Source organism: Lipotes vexillifer, unplaced genomic scaffold (genome assembly GCF_000442215.2).
Source record: "Lipotes vexillifer unplaced genomic scaffold, Lipotes_vexillifer_v1.1 scaffold2043, whole genome shotgun sequence".
Classification (NCBI taxonomy): Eukaryota; Metazoa; Chordata; class Mammalia; order Artiodactyla; family Lipotidae; genus Lipotes; species Lipotes vexillifer.
This window is the reverse complement of record NW_006797242.1, coordinates 28,849-38,868: the sequence shown is the minus strand read 5'-3', so window position 1 is coordinate 38,868 and position 10,020 is coordinate 28,849. Positions and strand designations below refer to the sequence as shown.

The following is a 10,020-nucleotide window of genomic DNA, read 5'->3' as shown; positions in this document are numbered from 1 at the left end:
GTTTGGAGACACATGACATATTCTTGGATGAAAAATAGAATGTTTTAAAAATATCACCCATCTCCTAGAGTAATGGAGATAAAAACAAAAATAAACAAATGGGACCTAATGAAACTTCAAAGCTTTTGCACAGCAAAGGAAACCATAAACAAGACCAAAAGACAGCCCTCAGAATGGGAGAAAATATTTGCAAATGAATCAACTGACAAAGGATTAATCTCTAAAATTTACAGGCAGCTCATGCAGCTCAATAACAAAAAAATAAACAACCCAATCCAAAAATGGGCAGAAGACCTAAATAGACATTTCTCCAAAGAAGATATACAGACTGCCAACAAACACATGAAAGAATGCTCAACATCATTAATCATTAGAGAAATGCAAATCAAAACTACAATGAGATATCATCTCACACCAGTCAGAATGGCCATCATCAAAAAATCTAGAAACAATAAATGCTGGAGAGGGTGTGGAGAAAAGGGAACACTCTTGCACTGCTGGTGGGAATGTGAATTGGTTCAGCCACTATGGAGAACAGTATGGAGGTTCCTTAAAAAACTACAAATAGAACTACCATATGACCCAGCAATCCCACTACTAGGTATATACCCTGAGGAAACCAGAATTCAGAAAGAGTCATGTACCAAAATGTTCATTGCAGCTCTATTTACAATAGCCCGGAGATGGAAACAACCTAAGTGCCCGTCGTCGGATGAATGGATAAAGAAGATGTGGCACATATATACAATGGAATATTACTCAGCCATAAAAAGAAACGAAATTGAGCTATTTGTAATGAGGTGGATAGATCTAGAGTCTGTCATACAGAGTGAAGTAAGTCAGAAAGAGAAGGACAAATACCGTATGCTAACACATATATATGGAATTTAAGAAAAAAAAATGTTATGAAGAACCTAGGGGTAAAACAGGAATAAAGACAGAGACCTACTGGAGAACAGACTTGAGGATATGGGGAGGGGGAAGGGTGAGGTGTGTTAGGGCGAGAGAGAGACATGGACATATATATACTAACAAACGTAAGGTAGATAGCCAGTGGGAAGCAGCCGCATGGCACAGGGAAACCGGCTCGGTTCTTTGTGGCTGTCTGGAGGGGTGGGATAGGGAGGGTGGGAGGGAGGGAGACAAAGAGGGAAGAGATATGGGAACATATATATATGTATAACTGACTCACTCTGTTATAAAGCAGAAACTAACACACCATTGTAAAGCAATTATACCCCAATAAAGATGTTAAAAAAAAGAAAAATAAAAAAAAATAAAAAAAATAAAAATAAAAATATCAGTTAATTCAAAATTAGTTTTTTGGCTTAGTGTAAAGCCAATGAAATGTCAATTTTTTCCCATCTTCAACTCAGTTCTCAAAATTAACAGGACAAATAGTAAGAACAGAGTATTAAGATGTTTTTAAATTGTGACAAGGATAGATTTGCGCTACCAAACATAAAAACGTGTCATCATGTTATAAAAACAAAATAATGCAATTATGAAAAATCATAGTACTGAGCAAGGTTTAGAAACCAGATCAGTAAAACAGAATGAATTGTCACAAAACAAAGTAAAATATATACATATATTATATTTATCATATTCTTAGTATATAATAAAGATATCATTATAAACTATTAGGAATGAAATAGACTTTTCAACAAATATATGAAAAAAGTGTACTTAAAAATAAAAAGTCAAATCAGACCATTGTTGTATCCAAAACACCCAAACTCCAGATGAATTAAAGTGTTGAAAGCAGAATTCATAAACAAATGAACAATAAACAAATGAATTAAAAATCTAGAAAACACTGATCTCAGATCAGAAAGGGCTTTATGAGCCTTCTAGTTCCTGAAAATTATATCACAAGGAAAAAACTGATAAAATTGCTAGATTAAAATTTTGAAACATCTTGATGGTAAAATACATAGAAAACATTGAACAGTCAGAAACATGTTTAAAGTAAAAGTGACAGAAAGAGGATGTAGAGACATAACTGAAGCCCAGCACTGGGCAATGGTGTACAAGTTATAGAAATAACTATCTGGCAAGTATTTTGTTGATAGCATAGTATAACTAAAACCAGGATTTACAGAAAAGCCTTAATTTCAATTTATATAAGACTTACCATTGGCAGGTTTTTATATTATATTGATAGGTTTTCTCAATATGGACACATCTGTGACATGTTCATAACTTCATCATCCTGAGTTATATTAAATCATGGCTTAAATCCCATAAATTCTGATAGATCAATCCAGCAGCATTTGTCCTAATGTACATGTATCAATAAAACATAAGGTATGGGCTTTGCTGGTGGCACAGTGGTTGAGAGTCTGCCTGCCGATGCAGGGGACACGGGCTCGTGCCCCAGTCCGGGAAGATCCCACATACTGCGGAGCGGCTGGGCCCGTGAGCCATGGCTTCTGAGCCTGCACATCCGGAGCCTGTGCTGTGCAATGGGAGAGGCCACAACAGTGAGAGGCCCACATACAGAAAAACAAAAAACAAAAAACAAAAAAAAAACATAAGGTATAAAACTTGTTCTTTTACTTTATCACCTCTTAAGTTTTGTTACTATGTTCTTCCCGGTAGTGTATTCCAGCTTAATATATTTTATTGCTTTGCTGCCATCCAAGAGATTCCTACAGTTCTCATGTTTCTGTTTGTTCTTAAAGCGTCTATGTGAATATATTTTATTTCAACAACTAAAAAATGTCTGCTAGCTACTTAGAAATCATTACATTTTGGAAAATTAAACCACCTTTAAATCAAATTGAATATGCATGGGTCTTTAAAAGGTCTGACCCTACTTAAACAAATGTTACCTTAACAGAGCAATTGATCTCAAGGAGGATCAATTATGGTGAAAATCACTAACGTCAAAAAAGAAGTCTTGTCTTTGGAAATGAACATGAAATGATTTCTTTTAATTCTAATAATACATATGACATTAGAAAAATGAAACGCCTTTATCACAGAGAAGATATGGAAATGTGTGTGAGAGAATTGATTACATAATAATTAGTTCTTGCTCTTTAAGTTCATTAGTATTATTCATGGAATAAATAGACCACAGCTAGGTCTTCTTCTAAATTCTGTGAACTACTTTAAAGGAAATACTGCCTTTATTCTTAGGGAAAAAAAATTAATAAGACTTTTCTTGACTCAAACAAATAATGACTTTATTTTGGTTAATGTTAATTCAAGACCTAAACTGATCACTTTTCTGGCTATATTATCTTTGAACATGTTAGGGAATGAAATACTTCTTTCAGATAAGAGAACTACTTGTGCATATAAACTATCTATAATTTATCTTTATTATTGTTAAAACAGTGGCAAAAATTCTCATTTACCCTATTATTTTACTCGCTGAAAGTAAAACTGAGCCATGTCCACACAAACCAACATATTTAAGTGAAAATTAAAAGTTCATTTTGATCTGTGTAAACCTCTGTAATTAACCAAATATGTGGAATTAAGAAAACAGATCCTTATTTAACTCATTCATGTATTACACAAAATTTAACAGCAGTTAAATGGCCAAACCTTCATTCCCTTCTTACACATTTCTAGCTTAAACAAATTTTTACACAAATATTTAAAATTTAATAGATATTTTAATAAGTTAAATTATTTTGTCTTTTCAAAAATATACCTTGTTCATGATAAAATGTCTTACTTTAAGGGAGGATATTGGTGTATACAATACTCACTGTTTATGATGCATAGACTGTCAGAGTTAGATAATAATGAGTTTGAAATGGTTAAATGAAAGCCCTTCCTAAGTTTCTGTAGTATGAAGACTAAAAAAGAAGGTGATTTTAATGTGCTTACAAAAGAAATGTCATGATGTCCCTGTTTGGCCAGTGTGGATGTGTTTTCTGCTTGGGCCTTGTATTAGTTTGCTAGGGTTGCCATAACGAAGTGTCAATACCACATACTGCATGGCGTAAACAACAGAAATTTATTGTCTCACAGTTTTGGAGGCTAGAAGTTCAAGATCAAGGTATTGATTTATTTTGAGGGTCGATTTATTTTGAGCCGTCTTTCTTTGGCTTAGAGATACCCATCTTCTCTTTGTGTCTTCACATGGTCTTTCCTCCATGTCTGTCTGTTCTAAATCTCTTCTTATAAGGACACAAGTTATAATGAATTAGAATCAACCCCAATGACCTCATTTAACTTTAATTACCTCTTTAACAGCTCTATCTTCCATATAATCACATTCTGAGGTACTGGGGGTTGGTATTTCAACATATGAATTTTGGAGTGACATAATTCAGCTCATAACATACTTTGAGCAAGAAATGAATCTTTCTGCCAAAGGAATTTAAACATCTCTATCATCATCACAGTAGGCAAAACTGTGGTGATGATGATAATGCTGACTAGGGAAGAAAGAATATAGCTTATAATCAACACAGAGTAAGAAAGCTAAAATTAAATAGTGCAGTAATACCCAGCCATTCTTTTTTAATGAAGCTGGCAGTCACCATTTTGGATACATATTGCAAGGAAGAAAACTGATATGATTAGTTCTACTAACTTAAGGTGTGAGTGCTATTATGTTTAGTTTTTGTCTATGTACCAGAATGCACAAATGGTCCCAGAAGACCAAGAATAAAATAGGTGGCAAGTGCTTTGGCCTTCCAAACTGAAGTGCTACATACTTATGCCAGACATGCAAATGAAGAAGTCAAAACTCAGTTTTGCAATCCTTGTCACTATCTACCTCAACCTCAAAAGTTGAGCTTGGGAATTAGAGGGATGAGTTTTCTTCAGCAGAAACTTATACTTGTTTAAAAAGGGATAGGGGAAATTATGCTTTACCTCATTTCAAGTCAAGGGTGATGGTCTTGACTTTGGTGCCTACAGTTTGGGAGCATATTGAACTGGCATAAGATGCATACCTAAACACTTTCCCCACTTATGTTCTCTTCTCAAAAAGTGTAGAGGCCAGAGGCTGGCTGAAATGACCTATAGAAGCAGAATAGAGCTCTGTATTAGGACAGTAACTGCACTCTAACTCCCAACACAATAGACCAAGACTATATGTTTTTTGTTGAAAAAATCTGGACCATATGAACAAGAAAAAGCTGGCCATGGGCTGACTTAGACATGATCCAAGAGCATAAGACAACTCGAATAATGAGAGAGAATCCAGAGAACCATAACACTACTCTATGAAAGAAAGTGGTAGCTTTAAATACCTACCTGGTCCAGAATGTACCATAACCCTCATGACAGTACAGGTCATACATGACCTTCCCACTAGCATTATGTCCAAGTTAGGGAAGAAGGGAAACTTATACTTGAAATGTAATTCAGAGTTCTGACAGATACAATAGACATTTAAATTGTATAAATGATATTAGGCTCATAACTAAAAGTGAACAGAGAGGTTTTTTTTTTTTTTTCCTGAGAGTCAGGAGATAGGATTCAAGGCCTGCCCAAGATTTCACATGGTGACAGAAAAGAACCAAACCTACAGGATAGATTTGAATGTGTACCCAGGAGAAAAGAATATTTGTTTCTGAATTACATGCAACCCTCGTTTATTTGATTAATGCTTAAAAAAATTAAATTCTGCTCAAGTCTCTGGAATTATGGAAGTATTCTTTTTTAAAAATAAATTTATTTATTTTTATTTATTTATTTTTGGCTGCATTGGGTCTTCGTTGCCGTGCGTGGGCTTTCTCTAGTTGCGGCAGGCGGGTGCTACTCTTAGTCACAGTGAGTGGACTTCTCATTGCAGTGGCTTCTCTTGTTGCAGAGCACAGGCTCTAGGTGCTCAGGCTTCAGTAATTGCAGCATGAGGGCTCAGTAGTTGTGGCTCATGGGCTCTAGAGCGCAGGCTCAGTAGTTGTGGTGCACGGGCTTAGTTGCTCTGTGGCACGTGGGATCTTCCCAGACCAGGAAACGAACCCATGTCTCCTTCATTGGCAGGTGGATTCTTAACCACTGTGCCACCAGGGAAGTCCCTGGAAGTATTCTTTAGGGCCCCCTTCTTGCCAGATTGTCCAAGAAACCTGACGGGCTTTCAAAAAAGTGAGAAGTAACTCCGACTTCCACATTCTTGTGGATTTACTTTTATGTGTTTCTCCGAGTTCTTTTCACAACTTCCATGTGCTGCTATGGTCGAGTCTTCATTATCTGCAGTGCATGAAATTTGTCTGGGCTTTAATTCCCAGAAGAAGCTAGCATGATCCCTTGAAGGTGAAGAATTGCATCTTGTTTATGGTAGGATCCACTAAGAAAGCTTCAGTTAGATTATAGCCTGTGGTCTTCTGCAATTTTTAACAACATACATAGATATCATCTTCATATACCCTGTCACGTTTTATGTGCTATACCAGAGTGTCCACCAGGATGCTTCTATTGCTGCCATTCATCCTAGGAGATCAGACAGGTTTCACTTGGCTACCATTCAAGGATGGCAGTCAATACACTGATTCCTTTCTGTAGAGGCGCAGTCCTGTCAGCCCTGACCTACTTTTCCCATCCCCACCCACTGCTAGTAGATATTCATGGAGAAAGGTACAGAAAGAATGACATGCTCTCTCAGCCCTCAAGGTATCACCCTACTACATCAACTTTTTAAAGAACTGGCACTTGATTTCTTTCCTTTCAACAAATAGGTTTGCAGATAGTAATAAAGTCCTTAAAATAATAAATATATATGCTATTGAAAACAGCCTGGGACAAACTATAACTTGTTTGTAATAGGAAGTAATGCCTTGAAACTTTCATAAAGAAATCCATACTAGATCAGAATAGAGAGATGATCTTAACAATACCAGTTAAAAATCATTGTTTCCTTACTCAGAAAGTGAAATAGATTTGAGAATTTTCTAAATATCACACACACACACACACACATAGTACTCTAAACTGTAAGCTTTTCACATTACATTGTCATAATCCATTCAGTTTCAGTAAATCTTTTTATCATCTTCATAAAGTGGTAAGTTAAAAAAATCATTGGTTTAGGGGGAATTTCTCTGTCCATTAGCATCAAACTTTTATATCTAAAGTTGGAAAAATTAGGGGAAAAAAATGTATTACAGAATAATGTCTTCAAGAGGTTAAATTCCACCGGGTGTCAACATGATAGAGGAATACATTCCATGGTTATAATAGTCTATTTTAAGCTGGAGAGCTTAATTATGACTGGCAGATGAGTTTTTCCCCTGAAGCAAGTATATTTGTAAAACTATTAAAAATGCTAGGGAAGGTAAACAGCTATCTAAATTTGCATCTCATTTGATAAATATTAAATGCTTTGGAAAGACGGGATGAATCTGCACTAAGACCTAATTGATCTTGATTAAACCCATAAAAGTCTTCACCATTGATAAAATTGATTTGAGGAATTAGGACAAGGACCAGTACATAAAATACTCTGGTAAGATTCTCTAAACAATAGTTAGTTCCTTTCCAGCCCCTCTGATATCTGCTGTATTATAAACTCAACACGAGAATTAGAAGTAAAAAAAACAGGAACTAATTAAGCCAAAATAAGCATAAATAATTCATAAAGAAACCATTTGGGGTGGGGGGCCTTCCCTAGTGGCACAGTGGTTAGGAATCCACCTGCCAATGCAGGGGACACAGGGTCGATCCCAGGTCCAGGAAGATCCCACATGCCATGGAGCAACTAAGTCTGTGTGCCACAACTACTGAGCCTGTTCTCTAGAGCCCGTGAGCCACAACTACTGAGCCCATGAGCCACAACTACTGAAGCCCGCATGCCTAGAGCCTGTGCTCCGCAACAAGAGAAGCCACTGAAATGAGAAGCCCGTGCACTGCAAGGAAGGGTAGCCCCTGCTCACCGCAACTAGAGAAAGCCCGCGTGCAGCAATGAAGACCCAATGCAATCAAAAATAATAAATAAATAAATTAATTAATTAAATTAAAAAAAAACATTGGGGTTGGAGTGGCTGAAGTGTATCATGGATATTGTGTGTACAACTGGATTTTCTTTATTTATTAGAGTTTTCATAGCTTTTACAAGGAAACAAAATGTTACAATTTAGAAGGGGAAATACCTAGGAAAAATTTGTATAGTGTTCTATTCTCTACATTTTCATAATGATCTATTTTCTACATTTTCAGATATTTTCCAGAAACAAATGACAACCAAAACAACAAAACACATTTACCAAACCTCAGTGTTCCTTACATTGTAGACACCGATGCTAAACAGGGAAAGTAGAAACATATTAGAAGACAATATCTAAAGCAAACAAAACAGTGTTCTTGAAATATTGCATGCTTCTCTCACATTTTTTCTTTATTCAAAATTTCTGTGCCTTGAGAACCTCATAAAATTCATCACATTATTTTTGTGATGGCGGCAGTGGAACAGAAATCAGGTGATCACATTCTGACAGACTTCAGCAACACACAAATAGCATTAACACACAACCCTTGGGCTTCCCTGGTGGCGCAGTGGTTGAGAGTCCGCCTGCCGATACAGGGGATGCGGGTTCGTGCCCTGGTCCAGAAAGATCCCACATGCCGCGGAGCAGCTGGGCCCGTGACCCATGGCCGCTGAGCCTGCGCATCCGGAGCCTGTGCTCCGCAACGAGAGAGGGCACAACAGTGAGAGGCCCGCGTACCGCAAAAACAAACAAACAAACACACAACCCTTGGCCTAAGGCAGTCGACTATGATGTACCAGACAACACTAATCAATCAGAGTTTGAGTTCCCTTTATCCTGACAAGGCTTCCTAATATAAGCCATCAAAAGTAGTTTAAAACTTGGTAGTCTTGAGTGCCGCCGGGACCGTTGGCGAGTGTGGCTGCGTTGTAGGTTTTGTAGTAATCGATCTCTGGGCGCTGGGAGCTGAAAGAGCCGAGCTCGCAGGCCAGTCATCATGTAGCATTACGGGCGGTATGGAAGAGAAACCAAGGTGTATGCTGGTAACCTGGGAACTGGTGCTGGCAAAGGAGAGTTAGAAAGGGCTTTCAGTTATTACGGTCCCTTAAGAACTGTGTGGATTGCCAGAAATCCTCCGGGATTTGACTTTGTGGAATTTGAAGATCCTAGAGATGCAGAAGATGCAGTGCGAGGCCTGGATGGGAAAGTGATTTGTGGTTCCCGAGTGAGAGTTGAACTATCAACAGGCATGCCTCAGAGATCTCGTTTTGATAGACCACCTGCCTGACGTCCCTTTGATACCAATGATAGATGCTGTGAGTGTGGCGAAAAGGGACATTATGCTTATGATTGTCATAGCTATAGCCGCCGAAGAAGAAGCAGGTCACGGTCTAGATCACATTCAAGATCCAGAGGTAGGCGATACTCGCGCTCTCGCAGCAGGAGCAGGGGAAGGACGTCAAGATCAGCACCTCCTCGGCGATCAAGATCTTTGTCTCTTCGTAGATCAAGAACAGCTTCACTCAGACGATCTAGGTCTGTTTCTATAAAAGGATCGAGGTATTTCCAATCCCGGTCCAGGTCGAGATCAAGATCCACGTCTCTTTCACAACCAAGAAGCAGCTGATCGAAGTCCAGATCTCCATCTCCAAAAAGTGGTTCCACATCAGGAATTCCGCGAAGAAGTGCAAGTCCTGAAAGAGTGGACTGAAGTTCTCAAGTTCACTTTTTTTTTTACATCTTTATTGGAGTATAATTGCTTTACAATGGTGTGTTAGTTTCTGCTTTATAACAAAGTGAATCAGTTATACATATACATATGTTCCCGTAACTCTTCCCTCTTACCCTTCTCCTTCCCCATATCCTCAAGTCCATTCTCTAGTAGGTCTGTGTCTTTATTCCTGTCTTACCCCTAGGTTCTTCATGACATTTTTTTTTCTTAAATTCCATATATATGTGTTAGCATATGGTATTTTTCTTTCTCCTTCTGACTTACTTCATTCTGTATGACAGACTCTAGGTCCATCCACCTCATTACAAATAGCTCAATTTCATTTCTTTTTATGGCTAAGCAACCCTCAGAATGGGAGAAGATATTTGCAAATGAAGCAACTGACAAAGG

At 37.7% G+C, this 10,020-nt stretch overlaps 1 pseudogene; it reads left to right on the top strand.

Moving 5' to 3' along the window:
• Positions 1-8,895: 8,895 nt before the first annotated feature.
• Positions 8,896-9,609, top strand: LOC103085586 (serine/arginine-rich splicing factor 7 pseudogene; annotated as a pseudogene).
• The last annotated feature ends 411 nt before the right edge of the window (positions 9,610-10,020 follow it).